At 38.3% G+C, this 20,541-nt stretch overlaps 1 long non-coding RNA gene across 1 annotated transcript in view; it reads right to left on the bottom strand.

Moving 5' to 3' along the window:
- Window positions 1-20,541, bottom strand: part of LOC139363787 (uncharacterized) — a 270,619-nt gene that overhangs the window by 156,226 nt on the left and 93,852 nt on the right. Inside the window, exon 2 of the long non-coding RNA XR_011624748.1 lies at window positions 4,839-4,951. This is a non-coding gene — a long non-coding RNA (uncharacterized lncRNA). The remainder of the gene's footprint in view (window positions 1-4,838; window positions 4,952-20,541) is intronic.

Raw genomic sequence — 20,541 nt, forward strand, 5'->3', positions numbered from 1 at the left:
GGTTGCAACTCCAGTTTCAGACAAAATAGACTTTAAATCAGCAAAGATCAAAAAAGATGAAGAAGGGGATTACATAATGGTAATGAGTTCAATTCAACAAGAAAACCTAACTATCCTAAATATATATTCACCCAAAATAGTAGCACCCAGATTCATAAAGCAAGTTCTTAGAGACTTTCAAAGAGACTTAGACTCCCACACGGTAATAGTGGGAGACAAAGATATTCAGGACCTGAAATCAGTACCAGATCAAATGGACATGATAGACATCTACAGAGCTCTCCATCCCAAAACAACAGGATATTAATTCTCCTCATTGCCACATGGCACATAATCTAAAATTAATCACAAAATCAGGAATAAAACACTCCTCAGCCAAAGCAAAAAAACTGAAATCGTAACAAAGCATCTCTTGGACCAGAGCACAATCAAATTAGAAATCAAGACTAATACATTCACTCAAAACCATACAATTACATGAAAATTGAATAACCTGATCCTGAAGTACTACTTCTGGGTAAATGATAAAATTAAGGCAGAAACAAGAAGTTCTTTGAAACTAATGAGAACAATGATACAACATACCAAAATTTCTGGGACACAGCTAAGGCAGTGTTAAGACAGAAATTTATAATACTACATATCCACATAAAAAGTTAAAAAGATCTCAACATAGCAACTATAACATAATGATTAAAATAACTAGACAACCAAGAGAAAACCAACCCCAAAGACAGCAGAAGATAAGAAATAACCAAAATCAGAGCTGAACTGAAGGAGACTGAGACATGTAAAGTCATTCAAAACATCAACAAATCCAGGAGTTGTTTTTTTTAAGTTAAAAATAGATAGACTGCTAGCTAAACTAATAAAGATTAAAAGAGGGAAGACCCAAGAAATATTATGTACACCTCCATGTATGTGAACTAGAAAATTTAGAAGAAATGGATAAATTACTAGACACATACACCTTCCCAAGATTGAGCCAGGAAGAAATTAAATCCCTGAACAGACCAATAACAAGCACCAAAATTGAATCAGTAATAAATATTCTACCAACCAACAAAAGCCCAGGACCAGACGGATTCAGAGTCAAATTCTACCAGATGTGCAGAGAAAAGCTGGTACTATTCCTACTGAATACTTTATTATGGTACTGCCTATGTACTGAAAAATTGTTGTACTTATTATTTTGTATTGTTTCATCATTTAGCCTTTCTACTTAAGTGTAGTTTACACACTATAATTACAATGTTAGTACAGGAGTGGTTAAGATGCATCCTGCTAGGACTGGGTTCTTCCCTTCAAGACAATGGGATCTCTTTTGACCCAGTGTATGACTAGAAATGTTATCTAGGAGCTAGGGCCTGGAATGAGGGCCTCACGACTCTGCCCGGTGCCCTGTCTTACTGTGGCTGAGCTTGAATCCAAGATGCAAAACAAAGTCTTCTTTACTCTTTGCTCTCATCTCCTTAAGCAGAAGGAAGGATACATTTTCATTGCTATGAGCTGTACTGCCTAGGGGAGGATGGCAGAAGTTCTCCTTTGGCCACTCTGGCTTGTATTTCCCTAGGTTACACGCCACCCTAGTCCTCTGGCTCTTAGCCCAGTCCAGCACTAACATTAGACTAGGAAAAACAAAAAGAGAAACAGCAAAAAGTTAAAAAGCAAGGGGATGAAGTTAAAATGTAGAGATTTTATTAGTTTTCTTTTTGCATGTTTGTTGTTTATGTAATCAGTGTTGTCATCAGTTTAAAATAATTGGTTATAAGATAGTATTTATGCACCTCACAGTAACCTTAAATTGAAAAACGCACAATGGATACACAAAAAGTAAAAAGCAAAAAGCTAAATCATACCACCAGAGAAAATCACCTTTACTAAAAGGAAGACAGGAAGGAAGGAAGGGAGGGAGGGAGGGAGGGAGGGAGGAAGGGCAAATAACACAATGGCAGAAGTCCCTACTTATCAATAGTAATGTTGAATGTAAATGGACTAAACTTTCCAATCAAAAGATGTAGAGTGTCTGAATGGATGGAAAAAAAAAAAAAAAAAAAAAAAACAGGACCCATTGATCTGTTGCCTATAAGAAACACACTTCACCTGCAAAGATAAATGTATACTGAAAATGAAAGAATGGAAAAAGGTATTCACTGACAATGGAAACCGCAAAAGAGCAGAAGTAGCTATGTTTATATCAGACAAAATAGATTTCAAGAAAGAAAACGTAAGAAGAAATAAAGAAGGTCATTATATAATGCAAAGGGATCAATCCAGCAACAAGGCATAATGATTGTAAATACATATATATGCTAACACTGGAGCATCCAGATATATAAAGCAAACATTTTTAAAGCTAGAGGGAAAGATAGACCCCAAACAATAACTGGAAAGTTCAACACCTTGTTTTCAGCATTGGACAGATCTCCCAGACACTCAACAAAGAAACATCTGATATGGTTTGGCTGTACCCACCCAAATCTCATCTGGAATTATAGTTCCCATAATCCCCACATGTCGTGGGCGGGGCCTTGCAAGGGGTAATTGAATCATAGGGGTGATTACCTTCATGCTGTTCTCATGATAGTGAGTAAGTTCTTACAAGATCTTATAGTTTCATAAGGGGCTTTTTCCCCTTTTGCTTGGCACTTCTCCTTGCCGTTGCCATGTGAAGAAGACGTGCTTGCTTTCTCTTCCACCACAATTTTAAGTTTCTTGAGGCCTCCTCAGTCATGGTGAACTGAGTCAACTAAATCTGTTTTCTTTATAAATTACCCGGTTTCTGGTATGTCTTTGTTAGCAGTGTGAGAACAAACTAATACAACATCAGACTTAATCTGCACTACACAACAAATAGACTTAATAGATGTTTACAGAACATTTCATCCAAAGTCTAAAGAATACACATTCTTGCCAGGCCTGTACTTCCAGCTCTTTAGGAGGACCAGGCAGAGGGATCATGAGCTCAGGGGAGATAGAGACCATCCTGGCTAACACGGTGAAACCCCGTCTCTATTAAAAATACAAAAACTTAGCCAGGCGTGGTGGCAGGCGCCTATAGTCCCAGCTACATGGGAGGCTGAGGCAGGAGAATGGCGTGAACCCGGGAGGCAGAGCTTGCAGTTAGCTGAGATTGCGCCACTGCACTCCAGCCTGGGAGACAGAGCGAGACTCTGTCTCCAAATAAATAAATAAATAAATAAATAAATAAATAACACATTCTTTTCCTCGGCACCTGGATCATTATCAAGGATAGACCTTATGTTAGTAACAAAACAAGTCTTAAAACATCTTAAAAATTGAAATAGCAAGCATATTCATAACCGCAATGGAATAAAACTAGAAATCAACAAGAGGAATTTTGGAAGCAATACAAACACATGAAAATTAAACAATATGCTCCTGAACGACTAGTGGGTCGATGAAGAAATTAAGAAGGAAATTACAAAATTTCTAAAAAAAATAATAATGAAAACATAACATACCAAAACCCATGGGATACAGTGAAAGCAGTACTAAGAGGAAATTTTATAGCCATAGGTGCCTACATCAAAAAAGAAGAAAAACTTCAAATATAACCTGGTGATACATCATGAAGAACTAGAAAATCAGAGCAAACTGAGTCCAAAATTAGTAGAAGGAAATAAATAATACATATCATGGCAGAAATAAGTGAATTTGAAATGAAGGAAATATAAAATGTTAATGAAACAAAAAGTCTTTTTTTTTCAAAAGATTTAAAAATATTGACAAACCTCTAGCCAGACTAATGAAGAAAAAAAAGGAAGACCCAAATAAATAAAATTACAGATGATAAGGGAGACATTACAGCTGATATTGCAGAAATTCAAAGTATCATTAGTAGCTACTATGAGAAACTATATGCCAACAAATTGGAAAATTTAGAGGAGATGGATGCACTCTCAGAGACGTACAAAACATACCAAGATTGAACCATGAAGAAACCCAAAACCTGAACAGACTAATAACAAATAAAGAGATTGGATCCCCAATACAAAGTTTCCCAGTAAAGAAAAGCCCAAACCCAATAGATTCACTACTGAATTCTACCAAACATTTAGGGAAGAACTAATAGCAATCCTACCCAACCTATTCCAAAACATAAAGGAGGAACAAAAACTTGCAAATTCATTCTACAAGGCTGGTATTATCCTGATGCCAAAACCAGACAAAGGCGTAGGAAAAGAAAACAACAAAAAACAGAAAATTACAGGCCAATATCTCTGATAAATATTGATGGAAAATCCTCAACAATATACCAGCAAAACAAATTCAATGATACATTAGAAAAGTAATTTATCCTGAAACATGTTTTCCAACTTGGTTCTATTCTTCTCATCTCTTTCAGGTACCCCAATCAGTCACAGGTTTTGACTTTTTACATAGTCCCGTATTTCTTGGAGGTTTTGTTCATTCCTTTTAATTCATTTTTCTCTATTCTTGTCTGCCTGTCTTATTTCAGAAAGACAGTCTTCAAGCTCTGAGATTCTTTCTGCTTGGTCTACTCCACTATTGACATTTGTGATACAGTCATAAAATGAGATATTATTATAAGAAAAAAAGAAATGAGCTAGCAAGAAACAAAAATGCATGAAAGAAACATAAATGTATTCTAAGTGAAAGAAGAAAGTGGGATGAATAAAGCTTAGGGATTTGATTTTTTAGGACAATGAAACTATTTTGTATGATACTATAATGATTAATACATGCCATTGAGCATTTGTCAAATACCATGTCTATTAGTTCATTCTCATGCTGCTATGAAGAAATACCCAAGACTGGGTAATTTATAAAGGAAAGAGGTTTAATTGACTTACAGTTCTGCATTGCTGTGGCAGCCTCAGGAAACTTACAATCATGGCAGAAGGGGAAATAAACACGTCCTTCTTCACATGGTGGCAGGAAGGACAAGAATTAAACCAAGAAGAACCTAAAGAAATATGTTGATTAAATGTTATTGGTATCCTGGATAGAATTTTAGAATACAAAAAAATATACACATATAGATCAAAAAATACAAAAAATTCTGAATTAACTATGGACTTTAGTTAACAATAATATACCAATATTGATTCATTGTGACAAGTGTAACATGGTAATCAAAGATGTTCAAGGCAATATGAAGATACATATTTTTCTCATCGTTTAAGTAACTACAAGGTATTTAATGGCACCCCTTAGTATAATGTCTGAGACCAATATATTTAATATAAAACTAAATTGATAAAATTAGGCCAAAAAGCATGAAACAAATTGAGAATTCTGAATGTATATAACACAAAGAAAATGAAATAACTGAAATTATGCATTTTGGTTCAAGAATAAGCTTAGTTGTATTATATTAAAAGTTCAGCAGCTGAAAATGACTTGAAAAAATTTAGAAACAATTCAGATAAACTATGTTATAGAATATAATTAAGCATTAATGAGGAAATTTTCAGACTCAATGAGGGCATCCACTGTGGATATATAAATTATGTGAGAAAGTACAGTACTCAGAATAATCTCTTTCATATATTAAACTAAGCATAAGAGATGTGAATAATACAATATTAACTACTTAAGGGATTTATAGCATGGTTGATTAGCAAATTCAAGCATTAAAATTAAAGTAAGCCTTCAGCTCTAGGGAATAAATCTGATGAACTGGTATCTATGCACTGTGAGTTCTACTGTTGATTCAAGTGTTACAAAAATTATTGATGCTGAATGAACAAAAATATGTTTGTTTTATTAAAGTAACATATTTTGTAATAATTTAAATTTAATTACTTTCATACTCAATGAAGTTTTTAACTCTCAAAAACCTTTTCAGGTGGGAGAGGAATTATTTCCATTCTAGAAACGAGATAACTGAGGCTTCAAAAATAAGTCATTTAAGGTTAAACCAAATTTGAACCCAAATCCTCAGCTCCCTAGCACATAATACGTGCTCATTAAATATAAATGGAGACCATTATCCCGCTGTGGACACAAGTATTCCAAACCATTTACTTCAGTATAAAGCACATTACTGTATGTTTACTATGTGACAGGCACTGTGCCCTTTGCTGGGAATAAAAAATTAATAAAAAGTAGAAAAAAATGTTTTATATAATCTGCATTTCTCAAGTATCAATTTCTTGATTCAGATATTGGCTTTGGGATCCTTCTCCTGTTACAACAATTCTATGGTGGTTTGTACCACTGAGCCATTATTCTGGATACATAATATTAATAGTTTGTCAAAAGCTAGGCCTGATAATAAATAATCAAAAATATCCCTGCAACATAATCCAATTGAGAATCTGAAATCAATACCCAGTTGTTGGGAAACTAAAATCACTCCTGACACTTAAGAGAACACCTGTTTTATTGACTGAAAAAGCAGTATTAAAATGATAGATTTTCTTATAATTCATTTAGATTGTTTCAGTAACTATTTTTTAAGTTAAATAGCAGAAATACTTGTACGTCTTCTGAGAAAATCTGTTCATATCCTTTATCCACTTTTTAAAGGGGTTATTTGTTTTTATCTTGGTGAGTTGTTTAAGTTGGTTGTAGATTTGGAATATTAGTCCTCTGTCAGATGCATGTTTGCAAATATTTTCTCCCATTCTGTAGGTGGTCTATTTACTCTGTTGATAATGTCTTTTGCTATGCAGAACATTTTTAGTTGAATTAAGTCCCATTTGTCTACTTTTTGTTTTATAGCATTTGCTTTTGAAATCTTAATCATGAATTATTTGCCTGGGTCAATATCTAGAAGAGTTTTTCCTAGGTTTTCTTCTAGGATTTTGTGTCAATTCAGGTCTTACAGTTAAATGTTTAATCCGTCTTGAGTTAATTCTTGTATACGATGACAAAAACCCAAAAAGTTCTCAATATCACTAGTATTCAGAGACATGCACAGTGAAATACCATCTTACACCATTAAGAATTACTATTACTAAATAGTCAAAAAATAGCAGATGTTGGTGAGGATGCTCACCAACATCTGTTATTTTGGGAATGTAAATTAGTATAGTCTCTATGGAAAACAGTATGGAGATTTCAAAGAACTAAAAATACAACTATCATTTGAGCCAGCAGCCCCACTACTGGGCATCTATCAGAGGAAAATGAATTATATAAAAAGATACCTGCACTTTTATCACAGTGTTTATCACAGCACTATTCACAATAGCCAAATCATGAAATCAACCCAAATGTCCATCAACAGATGACTGGACAAAGAAAATGTGGTATATATGTAGCCACAAAAAGAGAATGGAATGTCTTTTATAGCAACATGGATGGAGCTGGAGGCTATTATCCACAGTGAAATAACTCAGAAACATGAACTCAAATACCACATATTCTCCTTGTAAGTGGGAACTAAACAATGGGTAATCATGAACATACAGATGGAAATAATAGACACTGGGGACTTCAAAAATGTGGATAGAAGTATGGGTTGAAAAATTACCTATTGGGTATACTTTTCACTGTTTGGGTGAAGGGCACACTAGAAGCCTAAACCTCACCATTATGCAATATATTTACGTAACAAACCTGCACATGTAATTCGTGAATTTATGGAGGAGGAGGGAAAGGAGGTAGGGAAGAAGGAGGAAGTGGAGGAGGAGGAGGAGGGAAAAAGAAGAGAAATTATAATCTTTGTGTAGCCAATAGATATTTGTCAGAACTCTATTTTGACCTAAAACACCCAGTCTTTCTATTATCTAGCAAAATAACAATCTGGTGCAATTATTTTATTATTCTTATTATAGAATTGCATTTATTTGGAAGGCTAAATCCTCATTCTGGGCTTGCTTAATATGTAAATGTGTTATTGGACAGAACAGAATTTTCCTTATCTGTACTTTATTACTCTATACATTGAAGCAGAAATTTTGTAAGAGACCCTACACTGCCACACACATTTCTGCTTGGGCCGCTTCAGGAGTTGTTGGTATCCTTTTGTTCTACACATTAATGACTACAACGGCATTAGCAAAATCCTAGCAGATTTGAAAGGCTTTTCTTATCCATGTTGGCTAGTGTGTCCTAAAGGACTTAGCCCATTGTACCAAATTCTTCACATTGTCAGAAGATGTCTAGATTTGTATGATGTAATTTTTTACTTTCTATTGCCATCTGTTCTCAAATTGTCCTTTCATGTAGATCTGACAGATGCTCTGGAATTGCTTTCTGGTTCCTCTGTGCATTTTCTTCCTAAAACTAAGTTGTATCTTTTCTCCCCCCACACCTTCCTTGGCTGCAACTGCTTCCTGGAACACTTTCAGGCCTTTCATTATGGATAATTGAGATATCCTTCCAAACTACCTTACCATTAATGAATTAGTTGCATCAACTTCCCTGTTTTAAAAATCAGTGATATGTTGGTTTTGTTTTAAACATGGCATATGTGATAAATTCATTTTTTTACCTTTTAATAATACATTCCAAATTTTCACTCACAAAGTTTTTCATCCCTTTCACTTTGGCTAAAATCAGATGAAATTTAAGTATATTGGCATGTTGGAATAATTTGTAAAATTTGTCTTCATCCAGTCAATATTACCTGTTGAATGAAAAGCTTTCATATTAGTAAATACACAACCTATCTCTGAATCGTTGAATCTCTGAATCCCTTACATTCAATGTTGATATTGAGATGTGATGTCCTGTTCCAGTCACCATGTTGATTGTTACCTAAAACCAGCATCTGAGAAAACCATCACACAAAGACTCTCTACAACCAAGAAATTCATACAGAGTCTTCACCACTGACAGCAACCAAAGCTGAAGCTAGTTGACAGTAAACTGTAAATATTAAAGTCACATCCTCAAGGACATGTTGTTGTGTTTCAATTTTAAGCATTTGTCTTACGGAATCTTACCACACTGTTCTGAGACATGCTGCAAATTTTACCACTTTTGAAGTTTGCATATAGCTTTATTTTATTAATAATCAAAAAAATGGAGTTTTTATATAATTGGATCCGTACTTTTCTTTGTGACTAACTTGGGTATCATGTATATAAAGTCCTACTTCACAAATAGGTATATGCTTTCCCTCTTTTTGCTATTTTATGTATGCCTTTTCTCCTCATTTAAAATCACCTTATCTGTAATTTACTTTGTTATGTGGTTACAGCTAATATTTTTGGTTTTCTAATGACTAACTCAGCTGTAGCAGTATAATTACAATGTTTTTGTATGGTTTTGGCCTTATATATGATTCAAGTGGTTTTCCCCTACTAGGTTTATGATACCACCTTTGTTATAAACTAAATTTATATTTATGTGGAACAGTTTTAAGGCCTTCTACTTTACTCAGTGTCTGTAGCTCTCTAAACATCATTCTATTTCCATAATTGCTGAAAATGAGGATTGTCTTCATTCTTTTGTGTTGCTATAGAGGAATACCTGAGGCTGAGTAATTTATAAACATAAGAGGTTTATTTGGCTTATAGTTCCGCAGGCTATACAATAAGCACGACACCAGCATCTACTTCTGGTGAGAGCCTCAGGTTGCTTCCACTCTTGGCAGAAGATAAACAGGAGCCAACTATTCAGAGATCAACTGGCAAGAAACAGGAAGCAAGACAGAAGAAGAAAGAGATGCCAGGCTTTTTTCAACAACTAGTTCTTCAGGGAACCTAAAAGTGAGACTTAACGCACTCTTGTGCGTCTAGCACCAAGCCATTGATGAAGAATTCACCTCTACATCCCAAACACCTCCCACTAGGCCCCACCTTCAACAGTGGGAATCCAATTTCAATGTCAGACTTAATGGGGCCAAACACACTGTATCTAAACCATAGCAATGATGATGATGATCATGATTATGATCATGATTTCAGCATACAAGAAGCCAAGACTGCACATTACTCTCTTTTCCGAAATATTCCAAGCTATTTTTGCTAATTTTTGTATGACTCTGTCAAATCTCTGAAAGAATTTCCTGATGATATTTTGGTCATAATTGCAGTAATTGTGTTGATTATTTGTAGACAATTAGCAGTATTACAGTGGTCATTTTTTCTATCAAAAAATATAGATCACCGTATCCACTTATTTAGATGTTCTTTCTAATCTATAGTAAAACATTTTTTATCTACAGTAAGCGTTCTAATTTCCTTTATTATATACTATGATGGTTAATATTGAGTGTGAACTTAATTAGATTGAAGGATACAAAGTAGTATAGTTCCTGGGTGTGTCAGTGAGGATGTTGCCAAAGGAGATTAACAGTTGAGTCAGAGGACTGGGAGAGGCAGACCCACCCTCAATCTGGGTGGGCACCATCTAATCAGCTGCCAGCACAGCTGAAATAAAGCAGGCAGAAGAAGTTGGAAAGAGCTGACTTCCTGAGTCTTCTGGCCTTCCTCTTTCTCCAGTGCTGAATGCTTCCTGCCCTTGAACATCACACTCCAAGTTCTTCAGCTTCTGGACTCTTGGACTTACATCAGTGGTTTGCCAGGGGCTCTGGGGCCTTTGACCATAGACTGAAGACTATGCTGTCATCTTCTCTACTTTTGAAGTTTTGGGACTTGGACTGGTCCACCACTGGCTTCCTTGCTCCTCAACTTGCAGACGACCTATCATGGGACTTTACCTTGTGATCATATATGTCAATTCTTAATAAACTCTCTTTTATATATACATATATCCTGTTAGTTCTGTCCCTATAGAGAACCCTGACTAATATAGATTTTGGTACCAGGAATGGTTTTAGAGGAACAGAATTTAGTGATGGATTTCTTTGGTTGGTTTTAGGATTTCTGGATTTAGCTGCTTATTATGATTAGATACCAAAAAGCTAAGGATTCTACTTCTAATAGTATGAAGAACAATGATAGTCCCTGCTGTGACCTGTTTAGAGAGTTAGGCAAAATAAATGCATTTGTTACTCCTGATTCACCACTCGTGGAAGGCAAGAAGTTTAGTGACTCTATACATAATATCTTTGACTGTATGTGGAGAACCAAGGAATATAATGAAGTTGGTTGGTTGCTCCTAAGTTCGCTTGGAAAAAGGATGAAAGAAAAGGATGAGCTCAGGGATTCTAACTCCCAGCTCCATAAGCACATACTGAGCCTCAAGTCTTTTTTTTTTCTTTTCTTTCTTTTTTTTTTTTGAGACAGAGTCTCACTCTGTTGCCCAGGCTGGAGTACAGTGGTGTGATCTTGGCTCACTGCAACCTCTGCCTCCTGGGTTCAAGTGATTCTCTTGCCTCAACTTCCCAAGTAGGTGGGATTACAGACGTGCGCCATCACGCCGGGCAAATTTTTATATTTTTAGTAGAGACAGGAGTTCATCATGTTGGCCAGGCTCGTCTCAAACTCCTAATCTCAGGTGATTCACCCACCTTGGCCTCCCAAAGTGCTGGGATTACAGGCATGAGCCACTACGCCCAGCTGAGCCGCAGATCTTCTAAGATTGCCCTGAGTGAGAGTCTGATTTTCCGTAAAGGACTGAAATTACAGAAAATCAGATACAAGTTCTTATCATGCAAGTGGCTGACCTGCAGAAAAAGGTGCACGCTCAGCCTCACCAGTTGTCTACTGTTAAAGTGAGGGCACTGATTGGAAAAGAATGGGACCCTGCAACTTGGAATGGGGATGTGAGAGGACCCTGATGAAGCTGGGGACAGTGAGCTTGTAAACTCTGATGAATCTTTTTTGCCAGAGGAAGAAGCCTCCCCACACCCAGTGGTGGCAACATCCCCTTCCTGACCCAGGCTGCCATCAGCCTTTCCACCTTTGTCTGAGGAGATTAACCATGCACTCTCTGAGGCAACAGTGATGGCCGTGCCTGAGGTAGTTGCCAGGCAGGATAATGCCAATGCTCCTCATGACCCACCCCCAATACCCCTGTCTGCTTCTAGACCTAAAACTAAAGTTCCAGCAAGCTTCTGGAGGTGAGGTCCAGAGTGTGCCCCCATGAGGAGGTATGCTACACCCCCAAATGAGTTTTCTAATTTATATAAGCAGAAATCTGGAGAAAAGACCTTGGAGTGGATATTAAGGGTGTGGGGTAACAGTGGAAGAAACATAAAGTTGGATCAGGTTGAATTTATTGATTTGGGCCCATGAAGCAAGGATTCTGCATTGAATGTTGCAGCTCAGGGAGTTAAAAAAAAAAAAAAAAAAAAAACAGGTTCTAATGGTTTATTTGCTTGGTTACTGAAATGTGGATCAAAAGATTACCCACTGTGAGCAGGCTAGAAATGCCTGATCTTCCTTTAATATAAGGAAGGGATTCAAAGGCTTAGGGAGTTTGGGACGCTAGAGTGGATTAGTCACTTTAGATCCACTTATCACAGCTGGGGGGTGGGGTCCAGAAGACATATCCTTCGCCAATATTTTGCAAAATAGGTTTGTGAGGGGAGCACCTGCATCCTTGAAGAACTCTGTGATTGCTCTTCTCTGTATGCCTGATCTTCCAGTGGGAACTGCAGTCACTCAATTAGAAAATTTAAATGCAATGAGAATAATTGGATCCAGAGGTGACACTCAACTATCAAGGGCAAGGTGGGCATAGCTACCATAATGGACAGCAGAGACAAAGGAGCAATCAGAATAGTCTGACTCATGTAGAGCTCTGACATTGGCTAATTAATCAGTGTCCTAGAACTGAAATTGATAGGTAGCATACTGCATTCTTACTTAATTTGTATAAGCAGAAAACTTTCAGGTTGAGTGGACAAAGACAAATTTGAATTATAAAAATAGAGAATCAGAGCCCCTCAATCTATTTCCAGACTTTGAACCAGTTTAAAGACCCAGAACCCCTTGAATAAAAGGGAGGCCGGGTCTCCTTGAGGAAGGACCCCACTACACTACTGACAATTTATACTGTTAATATTTCCCCCATCCTTGCCCAAGAAGAACTCTGGCCTTTTATCAGAGTAACTGTGCACTGGGGAAAGGGGAATGATCAGAGTTTTCGGGGACTACTGGACACTAGCTCTGAGCTGACATTGACTCCAAGCGACCCAAAACATCATTGTGGTCCTTCAGTTAAAGTAGGAGCTTATGGATGTTCAGTAATTAATGGAATTTTAGCTCAGGCCTAACTTACAGTGGGTCCACTGGGTCCCCAGACTCATCCTGTGATCATTTCCCCAGTGCCAGATTCTATAATTGGCATAGACATATTTAGTAGTTGGCAGAATTCCCACACTGGCTCCCTGACTAGTAGGGTGAGGGCTATTATCATGGGAAAGGCCAAATGGAAATCATTAGAGTTGCCTCTAACTAGAAGAAAAAAAAATAGATAGATAGATAGATAGATAGATAGATAGATAGATAGATAGATAGATAGACAGACAGACAGACAGACAGATAGATAGATAGATAGATCTCACATCCCTGGAGGGATTGCAGAGATTACTGCCACCGTCAAGGACTTGAAAGATGCAGGGGTGGTGATTCCCACATTTCCATTCAATTATCCTATTTGGCCGTGCAGAAGACTGATGGATCTTGGAGAATAACAGTGGATTATCATAAGCTTAACCAAGTGGTGACTCCAATTGCAGCTGCTGTACCAGAGGTGGTTTCATGGCTTGAACAAATTAACACATCTCTTGGTACCTGATATGCAGCCATTGATTTGGCAAATGCCTTTTTCTCCATTCCTGTCCATAAGGTCCACCAGAAGCAGTTCACCTTCAGCTGGCAAGGCCAGCAATATTCCTTCACTGTCCTACCTGAGGGTATATCAATTCTCCGGGCTTGTGTTATAACCTTATTCTCAGAGATCTTGATCATAGTTTTCCTTCCCCAGGATATCACACTGGTCCATTATGTTGATAACATTTTGCTGATTAGATCCAGCAAGTGAGAAGTAGAAAACACACTGGACTTATTGGTGAGGCATTTGTGTGCCATGGGATGGGAAATAAATCTGACTAAAATACAGGAAACTTCTACCTCAGTAAAACCTCTAGGGATCCAGTGGTTTGGGGCCTGTCAAGATACCCCTTGTATGGTGAAGGATAAGTTGTTGCATTTGGCCCCTCCTACAACCAAGAAAGAAGCACAACGCCTAGTAGGCCTAGTTGGGCTTTGGAGGCAACACATTTCTTATGTGGGTGTGTTACTATAACCCATTTATAGAGTGACCCAATAGGCTGCCAGTTTTGAGTGGGGGTCAAGAACAAGAGAAGGCTCTGCAACAGGTCCCGGCTGCTGTGCAAGCTGCTTTGCCACCTGGGGCATAAGACCCTGCAGATCCAATGATGCTTGAGATGTCAGTGGCAGATAGGGATGGGTTTGGAGCCTTTGGCAGGCCCCCAAAGATGAATCACGTGGAGGCTTCTAGGATTTTGGAGCAAGGCCCTGCGATCTTCTGCAGATAACTACTCTCCTTTTGAGAGACAGCTTTTGGCCTGTTACTGGGCTTTGGTAGAGACTGAACATTTTACTATGGGTCATCAAGTCACCATGCAATCTGAACTGCCTATCATGAACTGGGTGTTTTCTGGCACATCTCGCCATTAAGTGGGTCATGCACGCATCATTCTGTCATCAAATGGAAGTGCTATATATGCTATTGGGCTCAAGCAGGTCCTGAAGGCACAAGTACATTACATGAAAAAGTGACCAAATGTCCATGGTCTCCACTCCTGCCACCAAGCCTTCTCTCCCCCAGCCTGCACTGATGTCCTCATGGAGAGTTCCCTATGATCAATTGACAGAGGAAGAGAAGACTAGGGCCTGGTTCACAGATGGCTCTGCACAATATGCAGGCACCACCTGAAATCAGACAGCTGTGGCACTGCAGCCCCTCTGTAGGACATCCCTGAAGGACAATGGCAAAGGAAAATCTTCTTAGTGGGAAGGACTTCAAGCAGTGCACCTGGTTGTGCACCTTTCTTGGAAGGAGAAATGGTCTGATGTGTGATTATATACTGATTCATGGCTGTAGCCAATGGTTTGGCTGGATGGTCAGGGACTTAAAAGAAGCATGCTTGGAAAATTGGTAACAAAGTAATTTGGGGAAGAGGTATGTGTACGGACCTTGCTGAGTGGTCAAAAACCATGAAGATATTTGTATCCCATGTGAGTGCTCACCAAGGGGTGACCTCAGCAGATGAGGATTTTAATAATCAAGTAGATAGGATGACTCTTTCTGTGGTCACCACTCAGCCTCTTTTCTCAGCCACCCCTGTCATCGCCCAATGAACCCATGAACAAAATGGCCATGGTGGCAGGGATGGAAGTTATGCATGGGCTCAGCAACATGGACTTACACTCGGTAAGGCTGACCTGGCTACGGCCACCACTGCATGCCCAATTTGCCAGCAGCAGAGACCAACACTGAGCCCTTGATATGGCACCATTCCTCAGAGTGATCAGCCAGCTACTTGGTGGCAGGTTGATTATACTGGACCTCTTCCATCATGGAAAGGGCAGCAGTTTGTCCTCACCAGAATAGACACTTACTCTGGATATGAGTTTGCCTATCCTATACAGAGTGGTCCTGCCAAGACTACCAACCATGGACTCATGGAATACCTTATCCACTGTCATGGTATTCCATACGACATTGCCTCTGACCAAGGCACTCACTTTACACTTAAAGAAGTGTGGCAGTGGGCTCATGCTCATGGAATTCACTGGTCTTACCATGTTTCTCATCACCCTGAAGCAGCTGGATTGATAGAACCATGGAATGGCCTTTTGAAGTTACAACACCAACTATATGGCAATACTTTGCAGGCCCAGGGCAAAGTTCTCCAGAAGACTGTGTATGCTCTAAATCAGTGTCCAGTATTTGGTACTGTTTCTCCCATAGCGAGGATTCATAGGTCCAGGAATCAAGAGAGGGAAGTGGAAGTGGGACCATTCACCCACACCCCTAGTAACCCACTAGCAAAATCTTTGCTTCCTTTTCCTGCAACATTACATTCTGCTGGCCTAGAGGTCTTAGTTCCAGAGGGAGGAATGCTGCCACCAGGAGACACAATAATTCCATTTAACTGGAAGTTAAGATTGCCACCTGGCCATTTTGGGCTCCTCCTACCTCGAAGTCAACAGGCTAAGAAGGGAGTTACAGACTGGGTGCTGTGGCTCACGCCTGTAATCCCAACACTTTGAGAGGCTGAGGCAGGTGGATCATAAGGTCAGGAGATCGAGACCATCTTGGCCAACATGGTGAAACCTCATCTCTACTAAAAATAAAAAAATTAGCCAGGTGTGGTGACATGTGCCTCTAGTCCCAGCTACTCGGGAGGCTGAGGCAGGAGAATCACTTGAACCCAGGAGGCAGAGGTTGCAGTGAACCAAGATTGAACCACCGCACTCCAGCCTAGGAGACAGAGTGAAACTCTGTCTTAAAAAAAAGAAGGGAGTTACAGTGTGTTGGCTGGGGTGATTGATCTGGATTAACAAGATGAAATCAGTCTACTACTCCACAAAGGAAGTAAGGAAGAGTATGTGTGGAATATAGGAGATCCCTTAGGACATCTCTTAGTATTACCATGACCTATGATTAAGGTCAATAGGAAACTACAACAGCCTAATCCAGGCAGGAGTACAAATGGCCCTGACCCTTCAGGAATGAAGGTTTGGGTCACTCCACCCAGTAAAAAATCATGACCTACTGAGGTGCTTGCTGAAGCCAAAGGGAATACAGAATGGGTAGTAGAAGGCAGTCATCAATACCAGCTATGACCATGTGACCATTTACAGAAATAAGGACTATAATTGTCATATTTCCTCTAGTTTGTTCAGAAGATGTTTGTACATTTATACACTTGTACTAAGAGAATATCTTCATTTTTTTCTTTTTCCTTTATCATGTGACATAAGATTTACTGACTTCATATCAGTATTTAAATGTTGCTGATTTTATGTAACAGCATTTATGTTAAGGATTAGTACACTTTTGGATGTATGAAGGGTAGCTTATTATGTTAGGCATAATTATGATCTTATTATTGTCTTCATTCGAAGATTATGTATGATTTCAGGAGACGTGTATGGGTTCAAGTTGACAAGGGGTGGGCTTGTGATAGTTAATATTGAGTGTCAACTTGATTGGATTGGAGGATGCAAAGTAATGTTCCTGGGTGTGTCTGTGAGGGTGCTGCCAAAGGAGATTAACATTTGAGTTAAAGGTCTGGGATAGGCAGAGCCACCCTCAATCTAGGTGGGCACCATCTAATCATCTCGCAGCACAGCTAAAATAAAGCAGGCAGAAGAAGTTAGAAAGAGCAGACTTGCTGAGTCTTCCGGCCTTTGTCTTTCTTCCGTGCTAGATGCTTTCTGCCCTTGAACATCAGACTCCAAGTTCTTCAGCTTCTTGACTCTTGAACGTACACCAGTGGTTTGCCAGGGACTCTCAGGCTTTTGGCCACAGACTGATGGCTACACTATCGTCTTCCCTACTTTTGAGGTTTGGGGACACGGAATGATCCACCACAGGCTTCCTTGCTCCTCAACTTGCATATGACCTATCATGGGACTTTACCTTGTGATTGTATGAGTCAATTCTTCTTAATAAACTTCCTTTCGTTAATACATATATCTTATTAGTTCTGTTCCTAATAGAGAACCCTAATACACATATTTACAACTTTCATTTACTTTATATAACACTATGCATTTTATACTGTCTTGCTATTGTAAATGTGATTCTTGTTCCATTGTATTTTCTTTTTTTTTTTTTTTTTCTTTTCCAGGCAGGGTCTCACTCTGTTGCCCAGGCTCTGGAGTGCAGATCACAGCTCACTGCAACCTCCACCTCCCAGGCTCAAGCGAGGCTCCTATTTCAATCTCTGAAGTAGCTGGGACTATGTGTGCACCACCATGCCCAGCTAAGTTTGCTTTGTTGTTGTTGTTTGTTTTTTGTAGACATGGGGATCTCACTATGTTACCCAGGCTAGTCTTGAACTCCTGCCCTCAAGCAATCCTCCTGTCTCAGCCTCCCAAAGTGCTGATATTACAGGTGTGAGCCACCACACCCAGCTTGTAGTAATTAATGGTAGTTAGGAATGCTACTGTTCTTTAAAAACACATACCTTGTTACTGAATTATCCTCTCAATAAATCTGGTAGAATACAGTTGATAATTTTGATTATCCAGGTAATACCATCTATTAATAATATAAATTTATACTTCCAAGACTACTAAAAGTTTAGTTCTTCTCATGATTCCCAGTTTCCCTGGAACATCTCTTCTGCTTTGGCTGTTGTAACAAAATACTACCGATTGGGTGGCTTTAAGAACAAAAATGTATTTCTCATACTTCTCTTGGCTAGGAAATCCAAGATCAGGGTTCCAGTGAATTTGCTTTCTGATGAGGGCTCTCTTTCTCACTTGCAGATGGCTGCCTTCTTATTATGTTTTGCATGACCTTTCCTTGGAGTTCACTCAGAATGAGAGAAAAGCAGCTCTCTAATGTCTCTTCCTAGAAGGACACTATTTTATCAAATGAGGACCTCACCCTTATGACCTCATTTAACATTAGTTATAACTTTATAGGTTCTATTTCCAAATGTAGTCACATTGGGAACTAGGGCTTCAACATATGTACTTGGGAGGCAAACAACTTAGTCTATAGCATGTGCTTTATAATTTCAGTCTAGGACCTAAGTGCCACTTTTAAGTCAATAACTTTCCACTCCAGAAATTCACTCCATCCATTTTCTGAGCTCCAGAGTGATATTTCCAGCTGCCAATTAGATAATAAATTGAATTTGTTATCTTTGCCTACCTACTCAAATACACTAAAGCAACAGTTTTACTTAATTTCTCTTTCTTCTTCATCCCTCCAAACATTTGGTTGCCAAGTCCTGTTGACTTTCTTTCAACTATCCTCCTCACACAAGACTCACTATCCTGACTTCATCTGAGCTCTCATGATGTTTTCATAGATAAATGAAGGTACCTTCTTCTATATCAACTTCCTCCAAGTTACTTTTCCTTAGAGGATAAGATCAGTTGTCATTAAGTTTTTAAATGACACCCTCCAAAGGATTCAGCTTGTAGAATAAATGATATGGTATGTATGAGAAAGGTTAATTACAAAATTAGCCAGAACCATAATTATCAGAATTTTTTCAAATCTTCTTAAGAACTTTAAAAATGTTTTATTGTACCTGCTGTGGGCATCCAACTCATATGATTCAAATTAAAAACAAAAGCAACAAAACAAAAAAGAAATAAAAAACACTGATCTAACAACTAGGATTATAGTTTTTTTCTTAATTACTACATATTAATTACTACATATTTTGTTATATTCTATCAGATTACTATCTGTCATATATTCAAAGATTTATTTTTCCCTTAATTTAGGCACAGAACTAGCTAATCTATTTCTAGAGGTACTGAAGATGAATGTCTAAGTCTCCGTATGTATTAAGATACTATTGAAAGTCAAAAGTGTAATGTTCTCAGATATGCCTATAAAATCTAATTTATATGTATTTTTAAGAAATAAAACTAGCTACCAGTAGATGAAACTTCTGCATTGCTTAGCCTCTGGAATTTTGTGGCCATCATCTTGACCTTGAAGCAATGACAAAAGAGTAAAATGCAAAAAAAAAAAAAAAAAAAAAAAAAAAAGAAGATTTTAAAACAATAAAATGGTATCTGATACTGCAGTCAGCACAAAGATCAGAAAAGAAAACAATCAAATATCCTAACTTTATTCCCAATATGATTCTGATCAGCAAGCAAAACATCTAAAATGCTATGATTGTTTTGCAATTTCTATATAAAGTCAGACTCTGAGTCAGAAAGCTGAAAAGCATAATGAAATCTGAAAATTAAGCAGGGGAAAATGAAACTAAGATCCTAGAAGATGAGTTAATAGAAGCAAATAAAAAGACACAATTTTTCCACTTTTGTGAGGTTTTTTGTGTTTGTTTTCTGGTATACTTTTCCACTGATTGCCTAACCTCCCTCCAAACTCATTTCTGTATTTTGAAATGTTACCCAGAGATTTTGGTTATACCAAGACAGATTAACATTCCTGTATATCTTCCCTCTTAAAAATACTCCGGACATAACACAGCAAACAAATACAGGCGCTCCCTGAAAATGTGGAAAGAAGAATGTGGACTGTGTAGGGACCTTAGGACTTGCAGAATTTCTCTGAATTTCCTTATTGCTTGTCATATATCACAGATAGGGGATTGCAGAAGCCTCCAAAAGGGAACCACAAAGAGGTAGACAGAAAAAAACTCTAAGAGCCTCTTCCTCCTAGACAGAAGACATAAGACAGGGTAGCCTAACAGATAAAACCATTTTTTTCTGCCCTGGTCCAGCCAAATATCAAAAGAATTAAAACACACCTTCACTGCTTAATGAAGCAGTGGGAGGCAAGGATAGCAAGTACTCCACGTTTCTCTCCCTTGGTATCAGGGAGCCTAGTGGAAAACTGAGTTTCCACCTTCATTCAAAGGCAACTAGACTGTAATAATCCTTTTGCCACTTTCACCCAGAAAGTGGCAGAGAGGCCCCATCCCATTCATCCTAAAATAAGGCAGTGCTGATTAGTGCCCCACTTTGCCTGAGTGATGTTAGCAGGACA

This window comes from Macaca nemestrina, chromosome 6 (genome assembly GCF_043159975.1).
Source record: "Macaca nemestrina isolate mMacNem1 chromosome 6, mMacNem.hap1, whole genome shotgun sequence".
Classification (NCBI taxonomy): Eukaryota; Metazoa; Chordata; class Mammalia; order Primates; family Cercopithecidae; genus Macaca; species Macaca nemestrina.